General features: G+C 43.9%; 1 protein-coding gene across 3 annotated transcripts in view; it reads left to right on the top strand.

Annotated features, from left to right (window-relative positions):
* Positions 1-290: 290 nt before the first annotated feature.
* LOC139548313 (phosphatidylinositol 4,5-bisphosphate 3-kinase catalytic subunit beta isoform-like) overlaps positions 291-23411 on the top strand; it is a 93280-nt gene continuing 70159 nt past the window's right edge. Inside the window, exon 1 of one of the 3 annotated variants that reach the window (XM_071357918.1) lies at positions 291-781. The gene's annotated coding sequence lies outside the window, so the exon portion shown is untranslated. Of the gene's footprint in view, positions 782-840; positions 1068-23411 lie in introns of those variants that run through there. The other 2 variants (XM_071357920.1, XM_071357919.1) reach the window with 2 other exon arrangements.

Raw genomic sequence — 23411 nt, 5'->3', positions numbered from 1 at the left:
TCCTTACTCTCTATGAGACGGTTTAGATCAAAACCATGATGAATAATGTAGCCTAGTTTAACGTGAACCATTAGCCTAGGGGGCTACATGTTGGTTATGCATTCACAGTAGGCTAAACTATAGATGAATGCACTGCCTTTACTGTTATTGACATACAAAATAGTGTGCCTATTTGTTTTTAACGCAGCCTCACAACCAGGCAGGCACTGACTGGCAGAGAACCCAGTATAATGACCGCCTCAAGTCAACACGCGACCCCCTCACCAAAATAATGCATCGGGGATAATCGACGCGCCTTCGGGAACGTTGGAATGAATGTTTCAACTGACAAATTCCACTCGCGTTCTTTTCTTTCATCTCAATTAGTTGGAGAGGTTTCAGAACTGTGTGTTTCCGGGTGAAATCTCGGCCCCGAAGTTTCATGCCGAAGATATGAAGATAGGGGAAGCAAAGCCGGCTGAGCACTAGGCGACTGCAAGAACAGTGTAGGCTACGCAGGGAGGGGGAGAGACGGAACGGGAGGGATAGAAGAAAAAAAACGAACAGCACCCGAACTGTGCGTGGTTCACCTTCTGAAAAACAGGAAGCCAACGCCGATCAGCCCACCTGGCCGCATTGTCCTGCGGGGAGAAGACAGCGGTTTCTCACGGCTCATCTTGTCACGCATATTTTAAAGCCTAAATATCGTTATTGTGGATTCAATCGAGAGAAAAACTACTATACCTATTTCCTCACTAGGACGGCCGATATTCTCCTATTCCCAACAGGAGTGTAACTCAAGGTAAGTCCCTGGCACACTTCCGTCGCTATCACGAATTAGTAGGCTAACCTACATGGAGTCAGTGAGCACGTCGACCGAGGTGGACTTGAAGTGCTACGTTGTATCTACACCTCACCCATATGGTTGTTTGAATTTATCGGCTACATTTCCATTTTTGTCGTGTTTTGAAAATATTCGTTTCTTATTTTTGTTAAACAATAGGCAATGTTTCGAAACGAGTTTTATGATTGGTTTGCTCTCAGAACACCCAAGGATACATTCAGCCTTATCCCTAGGGTTATCATCCGTAAGTATCATCCACACCTAGGACCATGTGAACTACAAACCCTCCGAGTTATGTAGACTATGCCAAATATCCTCGGATTGTAGTCGTTTTTAAATATGGGCCTTCGAAAGCAGCGACATGTTTTGGTCTCGCAACTATTATGCAATGTATTTAAGATGCGGTTGGGTGTCGTTTTAATAATTTTATTAGGTGACTTTCCATTAATTAAAACTCGGGCTTGACGCACTCGTTTACCCCTCTGCACCCGGTGTAGCTTACTCCTGGTTTATTCCGCTGCTGCAGTTCCCATCATTTTTTATCTCCGGCTATACAAAACCACGGGTTGACTCTAGGCTACGGATGACACGATGGGGACATGTTTAGGCTACACTTGGTACCATTGCTATTCTTTGCTGTTGGTTATGTCACGATTTATTTTGTATGTACTCTGCCAAACTGAAGGGGATGTTACAGGAACATTGATAGAGTGGTAAAATAGGGCACGTCACATCGACGTTTGCCCCGCTGTAGTTTATATTTAAACTCAGACGTGACGTTTTTATGTGTAGAACTGGGAAGTTTTTGGAGAGGACGGGTAGAATTGAGCGGTTAACCGGCAGATAGTGCGTTTCAGGAAAATTAATGAATAGCGTAGTGTAGTAGCACACTGTTTGTCATTTTCGCCAGGCCTATGCTTTTTGCCCCACTTTGTCAGCATGTAGGCCTGTCTACACTTGGATAGGCTAACTCCGAGCACACTTGGTGACAAACAACATATGCCTAGGACAATGATTCCAAGGGGGCTGTGTCTTTGAGACTTTGATATAGCTATTGCCAAGCCAATGTGATGGCACACCTTACCTGTCGTTAGATATATTAGTGAATTAAGTGACACAATTTTAGATGTAGTTTAAATTATATTTAATAAATTCTAATGCTCATGCAAGTTTGAGCATGTATCTCTCTCAGATTCTCTCAAAGCTGCAATATAACTTTTGGGGCGAAGACCAAACTCACAGAATTGTAAGTTATAGATCTGTCATTCTCATTGAAAGTATAAGAAGTGGTACATTTGTTATGTGCGCTATGCTTCCCGGTCTTAACTGTAATTTCTGCATCTTTTACTTTCTTTCGGTTTTGTTCAGCTGAAAATACAATATTTTTGGTTATGGAAAATATATTTCAGCGGTTTAGATGGTACAATGATTCTCTACACTACACTTGTTTTGTCAAATAAACTGAAATTAGGCAAACTATTTGAATTTTAGTAACTAGGAAATGGCGAAGCAATTTCTGCGTAATGCATCTTTAAGCAAGTCGGGTCTAATTATTTGGTAGCATATTCTATAATGGTTAAAGTGGATGCAAACAGTGTGTGACTTACACTAGATGACCAAGAGTATGTGGAATCCTGCTCGTTGAACATCTCATTCCAAAATCATGGGAATTAGAATGAGATCTCCCATTGCTGCTACAACAACCTCCACTCTTCTGGGAAGGCTTTCGACTAGATGTTGGATCATTGCTGTGGGGACTTGCTTCCATTCAGCCACAAAAGCATTAGTGAGGTTGGGCGATTTAGGCATGGCTCACAGTCGGCGTTCCAATTCATCCCAAAGGTGTTCAATGGGGTTGAGGTCAGGGCTCTGTGCAGGCCAGTCAAGTTCTTCCATACCGATCTCTACAAACTATTTTTGTATGGACCTCGCTTTGTGCACGGGGGCATTGTCATGCTGAAACAGGAAAGCGCAATCCCCAAACTGTTGCCACAAAGTTGGAAACACAGAATCGCCTAGAGAGTTATTGTACGCTGTAGCGTTAAGATTTCCCTTTACTGGAACTAAGGGGTCTAGCCCGAACCATGAAAAACAACCCAAGACCATAATTTCTCCTCCACCAAACAGTACAGTTGGCACTATGCATTCGAGGAGGTAGCGTTCTCCTGGCATCCACCAAACCCAGATTCGTCCGTCGAACTGCCAGATGGTAAAGCATGATTCATCACTTCAGAGAACACGTTTCCTCTGCTCCAGAGTCCAATGGCGGCAAACCTTATACCACTCCAGCCGACGCTTGGCATTGCGCATGTGTGCGGCTGCTCGGCCATGGGAACCCATTTCATGAAGCTCTTGACGACTAGTTCTTGTGCTGACTTTGCTTCCAGAGGCAGTTTGGAACTTGGTAGTGAGTGTTGCAACCGAGGACAGACGATTTTTATGCGTGCTACGCACTTAAGCTCACAGACTGGGATCGGCGAGTGCTTGTGTGGCCTACCACTTTGCTGTTGTTGCTCCTAGAAGTTTCTACTTCACAATAACAGCATTTACAGTTGACTGGGGCAGGGCAGAAATTTGACAAACCTACTTGTTGGAAAGGTGGCATCCTATGACGGTGCCACGTTGAAAGTCACTGAGCTCTTCAGTAAGGCCATTCTTCTGCCAATGTTTGTCTATGGAGATTGCATGTCTGTGTGCACAATTTTATACATGTCAGCAACGGGTGTGGCTGAAATAGGGGTGTCCACATGCTTTTGTGTATATATAGTGCATCTTCACTGTATGACTGAGATGTGTACATTTGTGGTCCACACACCCTTCTGGGGTTTCGCTCCCACAAGAGGGCCGAATCTTTCCTCTCAAGATAAGACAATGGAAATTACACTTGTTAGAACTCAGACATGTTTCTCTCTCTTTACCATCTCACTCCAACACACACACACACACACACACACACACACACACACACACACACACACAATCCCCATTCCTCTATTATTGTCTAAATTATAATTTGATTCAGACGTGTGTGTTTACAGCAGCCTCGTGAGACCAAAGCACCTAGTCAGTAAGCTTCCCAGCGAGACGAGGGAGGCATTATGTCAGGGGACCGTCAGAGATACAAACAGGAGTGTGCGTCTAATACATTATCTGTGGCTATGAGAGCCAATTCCACACACAGCCCCCCTGGAGCACTAACACACGGGGTCTGGGGGAGAGGAGGTGGTGACTGGGCCATGAATGGAGCAATTCTCTCAGTCATGTGAGAGAGAGCTCTGTGCTTCCGAGGGGACAATTTGTTTGCATAAACACTTAATACACACATTTGACTTATTTACGACACAGTACGCAAACACACGCACACACTCATTGACCTCAACACACTTCCACCACATGCATTCCTAAATGGCAATCATGCATGGTTTATCTATTGCCCTCTCACACAGACCGTTATAGTAGCCATTTGGCGCGTGCGCGAACACACACTATATCAAGAGTGTGCCCAGGCGGTGGCCATGACTGCGGAACTAATTATCGTTCAGAGCATTAATGCACTTCCTGCAAAGAAAGGTCAGAACTGTCTGTCTGACTGATGGCAGTAGACTATTGTAAATGTGTTTTTGTGTGCAGCCTCATGATTGCACTGTATTCAATAGTGCAGAAAGTGAGGATCATTAGCGAACGTGTCATGATTAAATTGACATTTGGATCACTGATCACACAGATAATTATAAGTATTCGCCATTTACTGTAGCTGCTCATTGAAATGAATGTGTACTGATCAAATTAATTTTATTTAGTTCTCTCTTGAAGGATAATGTTATTTTGAGTTGGTGTGATAGCCCTGTGGGAAACAGGAGATATTTTTAATCAGGCAGCGTGCCAGGCTGCCCAGTGTTAGGTGGGGCTGTTCTCAAGCCCCCTCTGAGGTAGTGGGGTGGGACGACTGATAACACTGCTGACGTCAGTCTTCAGTCTCCTTAACAATGCAGCCCTTTAGACAACCTGCTATTTACTCCACAACCAGGCCTCTCCTAAAAGTTATTATAAAATGACCTGGTCTCTTGGTGAAAAGTGATAGCTAAAAGGACTGGTTCCTACCCCTTTACATTAGCCAGTCGTACTGGGTGTGTCTCTCTCGTCTGGACCCAATCCTCCAATCCAGTGGGGTTCTGATTGACATCCCGTCCTCCATCTCAATGACACCTGCTGGTGTGCTGCAATCTACCCCCTCTCATCCTTCTCCCCTCTCTTCTTTCCTTCTCTCTATTCATTACAATAGATTTACTACTGAAACACCCTCCTTCAGGGACATATACTCCCCACCTGCCTGTTTATACAATACCATTGAGGTCATGTGTGTTTGTACAGTAGTCAGTGTTCTTGATGAATGAATGAATGAGACACCTGCATCTTCTAATATTGCTGCCACCCACCCACCATCCTCAACTGTCCTCTTGCTCCCTAACTGGTTCTCTGACACACACACGCAAACACACACTTCCTGCTGTCACAGTCAAATGTAATCACCCCTCACAGCCGTTGATGACTTGTGTAACATCCTCTCTGAAATCTGAAGGGAAGCCAGGAGTGAGTGTTTTGTGGAGCAGCTGTGCTCGTGTGTGTGTGTGTTTAGGGGTGTGGGGGTGTCATGCCCCATCAAACAGTCGTATCCCCTCAGCCAAATACCTTCTGTGGCTTAATATGCACAAAGCACTAGCATGCCCTCAGACGAGGTCACATACATACCGAGAGATACACTAGGTAGATATACAGTTGGTAGATTTATAGTAGGTATACAGTAAATAGATTTACACTAGATAGACTTCATATAATAATGAGCATATACAGGACATGCAGACACATAGGAAGTGTGACATGACCAGTGACTGAACCAGAGAGAACAGCAGCTTGATGGATTTCTCCACTTTCTTGCTTCACAAGCCAAGACCTGCAAAGGAATTCAGAGAGAGAGATGGGAGGAGGGGCGAGGAACATCGGGTGAAAGAAAGGGGCTGAGCAGTACAGCTACAGTATAGGAGGCAGGCAATAATAAAGGAGTACAGAAGGGGATATATTGAAACAAAAAGAAAGGAAGATGATTTTACAGTATTAGTTTGTTGTGAAGGAGAGAGGAAATAAGAGTTGAAAAGGTTGAGCGATCGATGGAATGAAAGACAAAGTAGATGCAGAAAGGTATAGAAAGAATAGATCTAGTTTTGAATGGAGGTTTGCTTGGTACAGAACAGGCCTGGTCAAAGGTCGGCCCGCGACCTGATTCAATACGGCCCGCGGAATCATGCTCAGATCACAAAGAATTTGCGATAGGTTTTGAAAAACTTTACTATTTGTTATTCAAATTAAAAGGCCAATGAATACTCGCCTTTGTGTAATGATTTAACTCCCACCGCTTGTGGGACATTTTATTTTGAAGGCACGTATAATTAACAACTGCACGAGGACAGACAGTGACTGACAGTCTGACACACACGTCACAGTTACAAATTGTAGCTAGCTAGAAATTGCGCAAAATTAGTTTTTCAAAGAAAAGGAAAGTAGACTGAATGCAGGGTGTTCCAGCAAGAGTTGACAAAGAAATATTTCTTTATTGAGGTATCAGGGACAGCTGTGTGCTTAGTGTGCAAAGAGAGCATCGCTGTCTTGAAAGACTACAACTTGTTCCGACACTTCCAGACAAAGCATGCAGAGAAAGATAGGAATATGTCTTCTGAACAGAGTGCAAGTTCATCGAAAGAGTTGCTGTCTCAGTTGCAAAAGCAGCAAGGACTTTTTACAAAACGGCATTCAGCAAACGACGGAATTGCGAGAGCTAGTTATGTACATGTCCACAAAATTGCTAAACATATCAAGACATTTTCTAAGGGTACATTCATTAGAGAATGTTTAATTGACTCTGCAGCAATACTTTGCCCCGACAAGAAAGAGCTGTTTGAAAATGTTTCCCTGTCAAGACGTTCAGTTACACGGCGTGTTGAGGACATCGCAGAGAATATGGAACAACAGTTGAAAGACAAGGTAAAAGATTTCACCTATTGCTCCTTGGCCCTGGATGAGAGCAGTGATGCACGTGATACAGCGCAGTTGTTGATATTCTTACGAGGTATAACCCCAGACTTTGAAATTACAGAGGAGCTTGCTTCAGTGCAGTCAATGAAGAGCACAACCACAGGGAAAGATTTATTGGAGGTTAATAAGTGTGTGACAAAGCAGGGACTGAGTTTGAAAAGTTATCCAGTGTGACCACTGATGGGTGCCCAAACTTGACAGGAAAAAACATTGGCCTTTTGAAAAGGATACAAGATCAAGTAGCTGAGCTGAACCCAGATCAGAAAAGTATTTTCCTGCATTGCAATATTCATTAGGAGGTGCTCTGTAAATGTGTTCTGAAAATGAGCCATGTTGTGGATACAGTCACTAAAGTGGTAAACTTCATAAGAGCAAAATGTTTAAACTACAGGCAGTTTGTCTCACTGTTGGAAGAGACAGTCGGGTCATGCAGATCTCCACTACCACACAAATGTGAGATGGCTGAGTTTGGGGAAGGTGCTTAAAAGGGTCTGGGTCCTGAAGTCGGAGATTGCAGAGTTTTTGCAAATGAATGGAAAATATGTGGATTTCCCTCAACTACAAGATAAAGAATGGTTGGCAGATTTTGCCTTCACCATGGACATCATGGCCCTCATGAATGAACTGAATTCCAAACTACAAGGGAAGGGCCTTTTTGCACATCAGATGTACAGCCTTGTCATAACCTTCAAGGGAAAATCACTACTGACCCGCCAAGTAGAAGCCAACAATCTCACCCACCTTCCGACACTACTAGTGTGTTCCCTATCAGATGACTAGCGGGAGAAGTATACACCCACCTTCCGACACTACTAGTCTATTCCCTATCAGATGACTAGCGGGAGAAGTATACACCCACCTTCCGACACTACTAGTGTGTTCCCTATCAGACGACCAGCGGGAGAAGTATACACCCACCTTCCAACACTACTAGTCTGTTCCCTATCAGACGACTAGCGGGAGAAGTATACACCCACCTTCCGACACTACTAGTCTGTTCCCTATCAGATGACCAGCGGGAGAAGTATACACCCACCTTCCAACACTACTAGTCTGTTCCCTATCAGACGACTAGCGGGAGAAGTATACACCCACCTTCCGACACTACTAGTCTGTTCCCTATCAGATGACCAGCGGGAGAAGTATACACCCACCTTCCGACACTACTAGTGTGTTCCCTATCAGATGACTAGCGGGAGAAGTATACACCCACCTTCCGACACTACTAGTCTATTCCCTATCAGATGACTAGCGGGAGAAGTATACACCCACCTTCCGACACTACTAGTGTGTTCCCTATCAGACGACCAGCGGGAGAAGTATACACCCACCTTCCAACACTACTAGTCTGTTCCCTATCAGACGACTAGCGGGAGAAGTATACACCCACCTTCCGACACTACTAGTCTGTTCCCTATCAGATGACCAGCGGGAGAAGTATACACCCACCTTCCAACACTACTAGTCTGTTCCCTATCAGACGACTAGCGGGAGAAGTATACACCCACCTTCCGACACTACTAGTCTGTTCCCTATCAGATGACCAGCGGGAGAAGTATACACCCACCTTCCGACACTACTAGTGTGTTCCCTATCAGACGACCAGCGGGAGAAGTATACTCCCACCTTCCGACACTACTAGTCTGTTCCCTATCAGATGACTAGCGGGAGAAGTATACACCCACCTTCCGACACTACTAGTGTGTTCCCTATCAGACGACCAGCGGGAGAAGTATACACCCACCTTCCGACACTACTAGTCTGTTCCCTATCAGATGACCAGCGGGAGAAGTATACACCCACCTTCCAACACTACTAGTCTGTTCCCTATCAGACGACTAGCGGGAGAAGTATACACCCACCTTCCGACACTACTAGTCTGTTCCCTATCAGATGACCAGCGGGAGAAGTATACACCCACCTTCCGACACTACTAGTCTGTTCCCTATCAGATGACTAGCGGGAGAAGTATACACCCACCTTCCGACACTACTAGTGTGTTCCCTATCAGACGACCAGCGGGAGAAGTATACACCCACCTTCCGACACTACTAGTGTGTTCCCTATCAGACGACCAGCGGGAGAAGTATACACCCACCTTCCAACACTACTAGTGTGTTCCCTATCAGACGACCAGCGGGAGAAGTATACACCCACCTTCCGACACTACTAGTGTGTTCCCTATCAGACGACCAGCGGGAGAAGTATACATCCACCTCCCGACACTACTAGTCTGTTCCCTATCAGATGACCAGCGGGAGAAGTATACACCCCCCTTCCAACACTACTAGTGTGTTCCCTATCAGACGACCAGCGGGAGAAGTATACACCCACCTTCCGACACTACTAGTCTGTTCCCTATCAGATGACCAGCGGGAGAAGTATACACCCACCTTCCAACACTACTAGTCTGTTCCCTATCAGACGACCAGCGGGAGAAGTATACACCCACCTTCCGACACTACTAGTGTGTTCCCTATCAGACGACCAGCGGGAGAAGTATACACCCACCTTCCAACACTACTAGTGTGTTCCCTATCAGACGACCAGCGGGAGAAGTATACACCCACCTTCCGACACTACTAGTCTGTTCCCTATCAGATGACCAGCGGGAGAAGTATACACCCACCTTCCGACACTACTAGTGTGTTCCCTATCAGACGACCAGCGGGAGAAGTATACACCCACCTTCCGACACTACTAGTGTGTTCCCTATCAGACGACCAGCGGGAGAAGTATACACCCACCTTCCGACACTACTAGTCTGTTCCCTGTCAGACGACCAGCGGGAGAAGTATACATCCACCTTCCGACACTACTAGTGTGTTCCCTATCAGACGACCAGCGGGAGAAGTATACACCCACCTTCCGACACTACTAGTGTGTTCCCTATCAGACGACCAGCGGGAGAAGTATACATCCACCTCCCGACACTACTAGTGTGTTCCCTATCAGACGACCAGCGGGAGAAGTATACACCCACCTTCCGACACTACTAGTGTGTTCCCTATCAGACGACCAGCGGGAGAAGTATACACCCACCTTCCGACACTACTAGTCTGTTCCCTATCAGACGACCAGCGGGAGAAGTATACACCCACCTTCCGACACTACTAGTGTGTTCCCTATCAGACGACCAGCGGGAGAAGTATACACCCACCTTCCAACACTACTAGTCTGTTCCCTATCAGACGACCAGCGGGAGAAGTATACACCCACCTTCCGACACTACTAGTCTGTTCCCTATCAGACGACCAGCGGGAGAAGTATACACCCACCTTCCAACACTACTAGTGTGTTCCCTATCAGACGACCAGCGGGAGAAGTATACACCCACCTTCCGACACTACTAGTCTGTTCCCTATCAGATGACCAGCGGGAGAAGTATACACCCACCTTCCAACACTACTAGTGTGTTCCCTATCAGACGACCAGCGGGAGAAGTATACACCCACCTTCCGACACTACTAGTCTGTTCCCTATCAGACGACCAGCGGGAGAAGTATACACCCAACTTCCAACACTACTAGTGTGTTCCCTATCAGACGACCAGCGGGAGAAGTATACACCCACCTTCCGACACTACTAGTCTGTTCCCTATCAGATGACCAGCGGGAGAAGTATACACCCACCTTCCAACACTACTAGTGTGTTCCCTATCAGACGACCAGCGGGAGAAGTATACACCCACCTTCCGACACTACTAGTGTGTTCCCTATCAGACGACCAGCGGGAGAAGTATACACCCACCTTCCTACACTACTAGTGTGTTCCCTATCAGACGACCAGCGGGAGAAGTTTACACCCACCTTCCGACACTACTAGTCTGTTCCCTATCAGACGACCAGCGGGAGAAGTATACACCCACCTTCCGACACTACTAGTGTGTTCCCTATCAGATGACCAGCGGGAGAAGTATACACCCACCTTCCGACACTACTAGTGTGTTCCCTATCAGACGACCAGCGGGAGAAGTATACACCCACCTTCCAACACTACTAGTGTGTTCCCTATCAGACGACCAGCGGGAGAAGTATACACCCACCTTCCGACACTACTAGTGTGTTCCCTATCAGACGACCAGCGGGAGAAGTATACACCCACCTTCCGACACTACTAGTCTGTTCCCTATCAGACGACCAGCGGGAGAAGTATACACCCACCTTCCAACACTACTAGTCTGTTCCCTGTCAGACGACCAGCGGGAGAAGTATACACCCACCTTCCAACACTACTAGTCTGTTCCCTGTCAGACGACCAGCGGGAGAAGTATACATCGCTGCTGCTTTGAACGGTGAGTTTTCTCGTCGTTTTGAGGATTTCAAAGTGTTGGAAAATGACATGCTGTTGGTTTCCTCTCCTTTTACCTTCAATGTGGATAACGCTCCCACTGACCTGCAACTTGAGCTTATCGATCTTCAGTCTGAAGCAGTGATTGTTTTTGAATCGTTCTCCAATGTCACTGACGAGGTTCTATGCATCTCTCAATGAGCAAAACTTTCCGGAGTCATGCTCAGAAGATGTTTGTACTGTTAGGTTGACCCAATGTATGTGAACAGACATTTTCAGTGATGAAATAGAACACGTCAAGACACAGATCATCTCTTACTGACTCTCACCTCTCCGCAATCCTACGCATAGCGACGTCAGAAACTATACCTGACTTCACTGCTCTAGTCAAAGCCCATCAGAGACTTCACTCCTCACACTGATTGAGTAGTTTTAAATGTAATGTTGAGCTCTCCCTCTTTCTTGTGTTTTTGTGCGTACCCGTTAACAAGAGTTCTATCCTTGGTGCTGAATGCACAGTGCACTTTTCCCTCCGTGCAGTTCATTGCATGTTTAGTAATGAAAATACCTACTTCAACTGTATATCTGTCATCAGTCATACACATGATGTATAATCCTGTAATATGATTCTGGCCCGAAATGGCAAAAATATATTCTAATGTTGCCCTCCATGGAAAATAATTGCCCAGGCCTGGTATAGAATGGGGGTTGGAGTGAGGTTTGCTTGGTATAGAATGAGGGTTGGAGTGAGGTTTGCTTGGTATAGAATGAGGGTTGGATGGATATAGAGAAGTGAGAAAAGTAGCGGTAGAAATGAAGAGTTTGATAGAGAAAGAAGAGCGGAGGGGTAGACTTTGCCTGACTACCCAAACTCCTTGTTCCGGTCAAACGCTACGACGCCTAAGGAGGTTAGTTTCTTCACCGCAATGAGTCTGGATCTAAGCCTGACAATTTCTAGACTGCAAACACATTCTAACCATTCTGATTGGTTCCAGAAACAGATGGGTTGGGTCAGAGCCAGATCCCCTTGTGTAAAGCGACGTTTTGAAAATGTGTTTTTGGCTTTGATACTCTGATTGATTGGTTGGAGATGATCCAATCGCTGATGACTTTGTTTTGTACAACATCCCTCGTTTTGAGGTCACCACAAGCGACTTCAGCGATGGCAGTCTCAGACTGAAGTATGTAGCAAACATAGAGCAGCGGAAGAATTCAGTTAGTCGTCAGGTAAGGGTAGACTGAGATAGAGAAAGAGGGATGTGTTGTCCTAACCTGGAGGTTTAGCTCTTCTCTCTGTAACTTGGAGTGACTGCACTCCTAACCATGGCAACACTAATTTAATAAGGCTGGACACTGCTACAGTTACACACACAACACACACAGATGCTGTTCTACGTAGGTATGTACTGTCATATGTGACCCAAATAGGTGCAGTGAAATAGTGACGCACCGATATGACATTTTTGTCCGATTCCGATATTTTCCTTGGCAAAAAACACGATACCGATATAAATGTATTTTAGCAGCCTTTTTAAGCATTCTAGTACAGTTAAATAGTTAACACACATGGACGAAGCTGTCTAAGGCACTGCATCTCAGTGCAAGAGGCATCACTACAGTCCCTGGTTCGAATCCAGGCTGTATCACATCCGGCCGTGAATGGGAGTCCCATAGGGCGGCCCGCAATTGGCCCAGCGTCATCCGGGCCGTCAATGTAAATAAGAATTTGTGCTTAACTGACTTGTTTTTATTATGGATCCCCATTATATGCTGCCAAAGCAGCAGCTACTCTTCATGGGGTCCAGCAAAATTAAGGCAGTTTATACAATTTTAAAAACATTACAATACATTCACAGATTTCACAACACACTGTGTTCCCTCAGGCCCCTACTCCACCACTACCACGTATCTACAGTACTAAATCCATGTGTATGTATAGTGCGTATGTTATCGCGTATGCATGTGTCTGTGCCAATGTTTGTTGCTTCACAGTCCCGCTGTTCCAAAATGTTTTTTTAATCTGTTTTTTAAATCAAATTTTACTGCTTGCGTCAGTTACTTGGATGTGGAATAGAGTTCCATGTAGTCATGGCTCTATGTAGTACTGTGTGTTTCCCATAGTCTATTCTGGACTTGGGGACTGTGAAGAGACCTCTTGTGGGGTATGCATGAGTGACTGAGCTGTGTGCCAGTAGTTTAGACAGAAAGCTCAGTGCATTCAACATGTCAATACCTCTCAAAAATAAAGAAGTCCATCTCTCCTCCACTTTCAGCCAGGAGAGATTGACATGCATATTTATTAATATTAGCTCTCTGTGTACATCCAAGGGCCAGCCGTGCTGCCCTGTTCTGAGCCAATTGCAATTTTCCTAAGTCCTTTTTTGTGGCACCTGACCACATGACTGAACAGTCGTCAAGGTGCGACAAAACTAGGGCCTGTAGGACCTGCCTTGTTGATAGTGCTGTTAAAAAGACAGAGCATCACTTTATTATAGACAGACTTCTCCCCATCTTAGCTACTGCTGCATCAATATGTTTTGACCATGACAGTTTACAATCTAGGGTTACTCCAAGCAGTTTAACCTCTCTAGGGGGTGTGGAACGGTAGCGTCCCACCTGGCCAACATCCAGTGAAATTGCAGAGCGCCAAATTCAAAAACAGAAATACTCATTATAAAAAATGAACTTCTTGTTAATCCAACCACGGTGTCAGATTTCAAAAAGGCTTTACGGCGAAAGCATACCATGCGATTATCTGAGAACAGCGCCCAGAAGACAAATCATTACAAACAGTTACCAGCCAAGTAGAGGAGTTACACAAGTCAGAAATAGCGATAAAATGTATCACTTTGATCTTCATATGGTTGCACTCACAAGACTCCCATTTACTCAATAAATGTTTGTTTTGTTCGATAAAGTCCCTCTTTATATCCAAAAACCTCAGTTTTGTTCGCGTTTTGTTCAGTAATCCACAGGCTCAAAGGCAGTCAAAACAGGCAGACGAAAAATCCGAAAAGTATCAGTAAAGTTCGTAGAAACATGCCAAACAATGTTTATAATCAATCCTCAGGTTGTTTTTAGTTATAATAATCAATAATATTTCAACTGGACAAAAGCTTTGTCAATATAAAAAGAAAACAAGAAAGGTGCGCTCTCGGTCGGGCGCATGAATAACCTCTGGGACACTGCAGTGTCCACTCATTCAGAGTAGTCTTACTCCCTCATTTTTCAGAATACAAGCCTGAAACAATTTCTGAAGATTGTTGACACCTAGTGGAAGCCGTAGGAAGTGCAATTTGAGTCCTAAGTCAATGGAATCTGTATAGGCAGTCAATGGAAAACGACAAACATAAATCCATCCAGGAAGTGGGATTTTTTTTTCTCAGGTTTTCACCTGCCATATCAGTTCTGTTATACTCAGACATTATTTTAACAGTTTTGGAAACTTTAGAGTTTTCTATCCAAATCTACCAGTTATATGCATATCCTAGCTTCTGGACCTGAGTAACAGGCAGTTTACTTTGGGCATGCTTTTCATCCAGAGGTGAAAATAGTGCCCCCTACCTTTAATAAAGTTAATCATCTCAACTTGCTCATTTTCCACATTATTTATTACAAGATTTAGTTAAGGTTTAATGTTTAGTTAGTGTTTTGTTTCAAATACAATGCTTTTAGTTTTAGAAATAGGGCTAACTTATTCCTTGCCACCCATGCTGAAACTAACTGCAGCTCTTTGTTGAGTGTTAGTCGTTTCAGTCGCTGTAGTAGCTGACGTTTATAGTTGAGTCGTCCACATATGTAGATACTCTGGCTTTACTCAGTCAGTGGCATGTCGTTAGTAAAAAAAAAAAAAAAGCAAGGGGCCTAAACGGCTACCCTGGGGAATTCCTGATTCTAACTGGATTATATTTGAGAGGCTTCCATTAAAGAACACCCTCTGTGTTCTGTTAGACAAGTCACTCTTTATCCAGATTATAGCAGGGGGTGTAAAGTCATAACACATACGGTTTATCCAGCAGCAGACTTTGATCGATAATGTCAAAAGCTGCACTGAAGTCTAACAAGACAGCCCCCACAATCATTTTATCATCAATTTCTCTCAGCCAATCATCAGTCATTTGTGTAAGTGCTGTGCTTGTTGAGTGTCCTTCCCTATAGGCATGCTGAAATTCTGTTGTCAATTTGTTTACTGTGAAATAGCATTGTATCTGGTTAAACACAATTTTTTTCTCCAGAAGTTGGTAACAGGCTGATTGGTCGGCTACTTGAGCCAGTAAAGGGGGCTTTACTATTCTTGGGTAGCGGAATGACTTTAGCTTCCCTCCAGGCCTGAGGGCACATGCTCTCTAGTAGGCTTAAATTGAAGTTGTGGCAAATAGAAGTGGCAATATCGTCTGCTATTATCCTCAGTAAATTTCCATCCAGATTGACAAACCCCGGTGGCTTTTAATTGTTGATAGACAACAATCTTTTCACCTCTTCCACACTGACATTACGGAATTCAAAAGTACAATTCTTGTCTTTCATAATTTGGTCCGATATACTTGAATGTGTAGTGTCAGTGTTTGTTGCTGGCCTGTCATCCCTAAGTTTGCTTATCTTGTGATGAAATTCTGCACGGAGACTTCACCGTGCGCTGCCACTTTAAGAGCGCATCAGCAGTAAGGAAGGAGGAGATATAGACAGCCCTTTCAGCTCTCTGGGAGGGAGCTCTTGGTTGGCGCTACAGTTTGATTGTGTGTGCTATGCTGCAGAAGTCTTGTTTATTTTCAGCGTGTGTAGTTTGTTTAACCTTTCTAGGACACACGTTCCTCTAGAGGAACCCCTGACAACATTCCGCTGAAAAGGCAGCGCGGGAAATTCAAAAATATATTTTTGAAATATGTAACTTTCACAGATTAATAACTCCAATACAGCAAATGAAAGATAAACATCTTGTTAATCTACCCATTGTGTCCGATAAAAAAAAAAAATATATATATAAAATAAATAAATAAATGCTTTACAGCAAACACAACATATGATTATGTTAGATCACCGCCAAGTCCAAAAAACACACAGCCATTTTCCCAGCCAAAGAGAGGAGTCACAAAAAGCAGAAAGAGATTAAATTAATCACTAACCTTTGATGATCTTCATCAGATGACACTCATAGGACATCATGTTACACAATACATGTATGTTTTGTTCGATAATGTGCATATTTTTATCCAAAAATCTCAGTTTACATTGGCGCCATGTTCAGAAATGCCTCCAAAATATCCGGAGAAATTGCAGAGAGCCACATCAAATAACAGAAATACTCATCATAAACTTTGATGACAGATACATGTTTTACATAGAATTAAAGATACACTTGTTCTTGATGCAACCGCTGTGTCAGATTTAAAAAAAACTTTACGTAAAAAGCACACCATGCAAAAAAAAGTTAGCTCAATCATCAGTGTGACCGCTCTAGGTCGTGGTTGTTATCGTTTGGGGCCACACCGGATATGGATGACATGGATTAGTAGCAACATTGTTGCGTAGCTTTGACTTACAAACCATCAGATGGTCACAGTACAACTGCAAGCTGGAAGACCACAGCTAAGATCTCTTGTTCTCTTTCTCTTCCCTCTATCGTTCCAGTGCTTTACTCTGCAGCAGACTTTCTATTTGTCAGATTCACTTTCCGTTGATGTTCATTAGAGCTGGACTATTATTGCCCTGCCAGAATTATTTGGGTTGACATTTTAGTTAAAAGGGAGGTTGCTCGCAAGTTGTGCATTGTTATTTGAACTGTATTGAGGTGGTGTGTGCTAATGACATGTTGCCGAGAAGATTGTGGACATTTTAAGGCCTTTGTTTTGTCTATGAACACCCCCCACATTCAGAGCCTCTGCACTGCTCCACTGGAAGGTAATACAGATTATTGCAAATCCTCTGTTGATGACTGGGTTCTTTCTTGTAAATTGTCTCTAAGAAGTTGCTTTTCAATTGCTCTGCCATTATTATTGTATGAGGTCCAGTCATTTTCTAAATGGGTACGTGCTTATTAGTAACTGGAAAAGTAGTTTCATAAATGCGTCAAGTGCAGTGTCTGGTTGCTCCTCATTACACACCACAGACCAGCAAATATTATTTACATCATCAACATATGAATCACTACAAAACTTATTGTATGACCTCTTATACACTATATTAGGCCCAGCCTTTGGAACTTTGGTTTTCCTAGATATGGCTATTATATTGTGATCACTACATGCTATGGATTTGGATACTGCTTTAAAGGAAATATCTGCAGCGTTAGTAAAAATGTGATCAATACATATTCATGATTTAAATCCTTTGCTGTTTGTAACTACCCTGGTAGGTTGACTGACAACCTGATCCAGGTTGCAGGCACTGGTTACAGTTTTTTCTTGTGTGGACAGCTTGATGATAGCCAGTCAATATTTAAATCACCCAGAAAATCTACTTCTCTGTTGAATTCACATACATTATCAAGCATTTCACACACATTATCCAGATACTGACTGTTAGCACTTGGTGGTCTATAGCAGCTTCCCACAAGAATGGGCTTTAGGAGATGCAGATGAACCTGTAGCCATATTACTTCAACAGTATTTAACATTAGATCGTCTCTAAGCTTTACAGGAACGTGGTTCTGAATATAGACCGCAACACTGCCTCCATTGGCATTTCTGTCTTTTCTGTAGATGTTATAACCATTGCTACCACTGTATCATCAAAGGTATTATCTAAGTGAGTTTCAGAGATAGTCAGAATATGAATGTCATCTCTTACAAGCAAGTTATAGACTTCATGGACCTTGTTTCTTAGGCTACATATGTTAATATGGGCTATTTGTAGCACTTTTCTGGGTTGCTTGATTGTTTTGAATGCTTTACTGGGAAGCTTATCAAAGGTCGACTTACTCATGTTATTTACATTGGAGCTGATAGTGCAAGGTGAGCTGCATGAAGTGGTCTTCCTACTATTGCACACCGCCTCAGTGCTAACAGTGTAAGTCTGGTTTATAGGCTCATGATTACTGCTTACAATAGCTGTAGGATAAACAGATGTATTTGGTGCAATTAGGGGTACATAAATTACTTACTTTGTGTTTGCCCATGCCCCTAAGATCATGTGCATTTGATGCAGCATTATGACGACTCATTGTCACAATGGTAGGGATTAACTGAGCTGGTCTTGGATCATTTACCAGTCATTGTTTCAATGCGGCCTTGGATGCGTAGACAGAGTCCAGGAGCCAAGATGATTTGGATGAACTCCGTCATTCCTGTAGAGTATCTTCTGTTTCCAGAGGTTTCAAAGTTATCAATAAGTAACTCCAGCAGAGTACAGTAGTCTTTTAGCCAGATGTGTAATGCCAGCAGTCTGCTGAATCTTTCACACCCGCGGCCCAACGATGGTACTGGACCTGAAATTATTGGCAGTTTTTTTGGAGTCTTTTAATGCTCAAATTAGTTCTTTTAAAATGTTCAGAGTTAACCCTCCTGATGTCGTTTGAACCCACATGGACTACGACAGTGTCAGCTCCCAGCATGTGTGGTAGAACAGTAGGAAGCAGCCTTGTGATGTTCTGTACTCGTGCTCCTGGGTAGCACAGTGTTTTTGCCTTGGGGACCGAGAGGTTTCTCACCATAGAGCTGCCTATGATGACAGCTGGTGATGTTGAATGGGCAGGTCTCTCAGATCTGAACCCGAGGTAGAAGCCACCGGAGAGGGAGACAGAACCGAGGACGAAGACGCAGGTACCTCCGGATAGGATCTTGATTGGGAAGCCACCAAGGACGAAGGCGCCGGGAACCTCTGGATCCAGGGCGGCAAAGCTGTTTCTGGTCTGTGTCAGTTCCGGGCTCAACATATCCATGGAAGCCCCCATTGCTAGAGGACAACTTCAACTTCCACGGCGAGTGACGTACCTCCATGGCTTGTTGGTTGGGTCGAGAACCGCTCTGTTCTCCAAGAAAGGGGGAGACCCCTTCGGGGATGGAACCCTGCCTAGCACCGGCCAGTTGGCTGTGGAGAGCTGACACGGCGGCTAAACTTCCACCAGACCAGAGCGGCGTCTGGCTACTTGGGTAAAAGAAAAAGTAGGTGGCCGTGGGTTCCCCAGTAGCTTATTTAGGTTTGTTACTTGCTTGCTAAGAGTATCTACTTCGCTCCTGTAGGCCTCCGCAAGAAAGCTGTTGCTACATTGAAAATCAGCGCGGTCCACATTGTCCCGGAACAAAGCAAAGTAAACACAGCTCCTGCAACACGGGGAAAGTTCAATACATTTGAGACCGCCAAGCCAGCTAGGCTAGCTGGGTTTTCGCGTCTGTCCCCCTATACGGAATCTGGCAGGATCCCGGGACAGATGGCAGCGCTCACAGCAATTTAGCCCAACAGAGACGCAGGATTCTAAATAAAACAAAAGTATATAAAAACACTGTCAGCTTTTAAACCGAGGTTTTTAGTTCAGGTTTCGGCGTTCGACAACAAACATGCGTTGCGCTCTGATGACGTAGTGATTGACATGCGTGTGTGCGTCTATGGATGTGCTTGCCTAGTTAAAGGTTACACACACACACACACACACCACACTGACCAACAAGTTATTTTGTTGGTATTTACGTATGTCCCCATTACCAGTAAAACATAATCAAAACCTATTTCTTTCACTTACTTGCTGTGCTTTTTCTTTGTTCATTTGTTCTGTCGTTTAATTCTCAACCAGGATTTATATGGAACGCCATTTGGGTCTTAACACTATTTGACGTGTCAAATAAGCTTGTTGACCAATCAGGACCTGAATATGACTGCACCTCAAATAATTTAACACGTTAATACATTTTTTTACATAGTGTAATCAATGTGTAATAACTATCACTCGCATTTCATATTTCACAACGATTCATCGATACGTATGCTATGATGCTGGTAAAGTTGTCTCGCGCACCTACAGTGCTGGTCATAAAATATAAAAAAAGCTAGCTAGCTCATGGATGCAAACAATGTAGTTCTTCCACAAAAACATAGCAAAACAGGATCTGTTTCAGTAGCTATAGTAAACTATATAGTCAGTATATAGCTGACTATATAGCTTGGTGTCATTTAAAATAACCCTAATTTATAAGACAGTTCTTATTTGATTAATGGTGGTCGGACCCATCTATGCGAAGCGAGCCACAATAAGGATTAGCCACAATAGAGGGCTGTTAGCCTTCAAAATAAAAGTATGGCATAAATCTACTATTTGTATTAATTTGCATCACTGTCAATTATATACTTTTATTTTGAAGGCAAACCGCAAATTCCACTATTGTGCCTAATCATTATTGTGTCTAGCTTCACAACACATAACCCGGTCCGGTCGGGCCTCACTAGCCAGCTAGTTGGCTGCTTATAACGTTAGCTGTGGGCAACAAGGTTAAGTAACTGGCTAGTTCAATTTCAATAGGCGATCATCAAGTGGCAACCTAGCTAATACTTGCTCACAAGATTTCCTAAATCATTGCTAAGAATAATGAAAATGACTAGTTTCTCCTGGTCATTGTTTTTAGGCTGGTTGTTTTGGTGCTAAAGCTAGCTACCCCAGAAGTTGCAGTTGAACAAATGATGTTTTATAACCAACGCGGTATTGTAAATACATAGTTTGTGGCCGGTGTTTGCTTGTTTGCAGACTTTTTTTTGTACAGCTTTGACAGTCATACTGTATCTTTTTTGACACGCAAAGACCCTAATGGCGTTCCATAGTATGTAAGTCGTGAAGCTAATAGCAGTGTGTAACTGTAACTCTGGGTGGGCAACATCGAATAGCAAACTTGGTAGTGTCTACCGGTGCTCGACCAGTCGGCGAAAGCCAACATCACCCACGACAGAGAACGGTTGATTGTCAAGGGCAATGAATTCCATTATCTTGGCTTTAATGGATTTCACCTAATAAGTTGTCTCGCTGAAATTCTTACTCTTTCAAATGACTGCTCGACTTGTTGACTGCTCGATCCACACAGCACAGATATTGTGGGCTAGGTTAGGAATGCTGTGTAGCGCAAAATGTTACGTGGTGTCATTATGTCCTGTACCTACGTTATATAGGTATGCACGGTAGCTTTGACATCGGTTTTTAACATCCGTGTTTAACTAGACATCGGGCCCATACCGATGTTGCCATTTTTAGATAATATTAGCCGATTCCGATATGTTCACCAACTATATTGTGCATCCCTAAGTGAAATGTGTTGTTTTACAGGGTCAGCTGTAGTAGAATGGCACCCCTGGAGCAAATTAGGTTTAAATACCTTGCTCAAGGGCACATAGACAGATTTTTCACGTTGTCGGCTCTAGTATTCAAACCAGCGACCTTGCGGTTACTGGCCCAACGCTTTAACTGCTCGGCTACCTGCCGCCTACGTACCGGTGTTCATGCAGTAGAGTTAAATACAGTGTGTGTGTTTACATACCTACGTAGCATTATGCTGTGCAGTCAAATAGTGTGTTGTGTACGTGCAATCACACAGGTTAACCTATATACAGTCAGGGACACAGTCAATTGATGACAATGGAATGTTTTCATGAAAACCACATGGATCTCAACGTTATATTAAGTAAGGTGAAGAAACCCCATGACCTTCTCTCCACTGCCCTGCTGTGAGATAGTCAGTCAGAACCCCAGTTACATAAGACGGACCCACCCAGCCTGGACACTTTGGTCAGTCTCGGCTGTTTGGGTTCTCTCTCGCTGCATTTCCTCTCCCTTTTCTGCCTGTTGTTTATCATCTGACCTCTGGCTGCTCTTAGCCAAATACTGTATCACTCCTACAGGTTAGGGGTGTGTGTGTGACACCTACACAAAAATGTGCAGGTGTGGATTGTAATGTAGACATAAACGTCCAGTATATTGTTGGAGTATTTGTGCCTGGTGAGCAGACATCATGGAAATGTTTTCTTACTATTTGTCTGCTACTCCTCCATCTCACCCTTGCGTGTGTACGTGCGCACCATACCCTTGGCTGGGGCAGACCTTTGTTCAGTCAGGCAGGCAGAAGGTAACTGATTTACAGCATCCAGGGGAGCTATGACAACTATATCAGACTCACACACACAGCCCCCTCCCATCTGGGGGCAGTCTTACATTGGTCCCTGAAATTAGACTGAGAGAAGGACGGAGAAAGTTCACAAGCTGTCTCACACAGTCCGGGACACACACACACACACACACACTGACACTCCTCTCACACAACATCATCGTCACAGGTCTCTTAGATAATTAATATGTATGGACTTTAAGTGGGTGATTATGTACTGTGTGTTATTCTGAGTACATCTGTAATACATGAGTGGCAGGGTTCATATGTGTCCTAGTGTGGCTGTGTTTTGTTTGATGTTCATAGGTGTCCTAGTGTGGCTGTGTATTGTGTTTGTGATGGACAGACAGAGGTATTTTGTTTACTTCCAGGCAGTGATGACGCAGGGTCTTCTGTAATGACCTCTTGAGGACCTGTGTGTTTGGTGAGAGTGTGTGTGTGTGTGTGTGCGCTCTTGATCAGTGTGACTAAAGGAGCCTCTGAGACGTTGCTGAGAGAATGTGAAGGGTACAACTACTGAGGGGTCCCTAGCTGGTGGGTCTTCAGATCTAGTTAAGAGAAATGCGTGTCTGTCTTCATGTCATATAGTCCGTGTTCTTTAGACTAGGTGAAGAGGGCTGTTACGTACAGGGCCTATAGAAAGTCTACTCCCCTTGGAATTTTAATGTAGCAAAAGGGGAAAAAAGTTAATCTAAATAGGGATTCAATTCGTTTTTTTCCCTCCAGATCTACACAACCTACTCCACATCTTCAAAGTGAAAAGTTATACATTTCCTAATTAAGATAAACTCAACTTAATATCATAATTGGATAAAGGCATCCGCATGCTTCCCAGCCGAAGCAATTTGTGCATATATTATGACGACATTTTGCAACGTTGTCGTTTGTTTTGGACTTCGGCAAGAGTTGTTTTTTTTCGGCAGTTCGGGCGCACAATATATTTTTTCTCGAGGCAAGCCGAATTCAGTAACCCCCTCGTCAGTGATTGGTCAACAGTAGGGATTCTTCAATGCAGTGCCGGTTGTCATTCAACCAGAGATGACTTGTCTTCATGCAAAAAATGTCACTTGAGAAATACTGCACCAAACATCCGAGTCAGATGCAAAATTGAGCAACGAAGATCTCCTCTGCAAAAA

This window comes from Salvelinus alpinus, chromosome 21 (genome assembly GCF_045679555.1).
Source record: "Salvelinus alpinus chromosome 21, SLU_Salpinus.1, whole genome shotgun sequence".
Taxonomy (NCBI): Eukaryota; Metazoa; Chordata; class Actinopteri; order Salmoniformes; family Salmonidae; genus Salvelinus; species Salvelinus alpinus.
The sequence above is the reverse complement of the archived record's forward strand: the minus strand, read 5'-3'. Positions and strand labels throughout refer to the sequence as shown.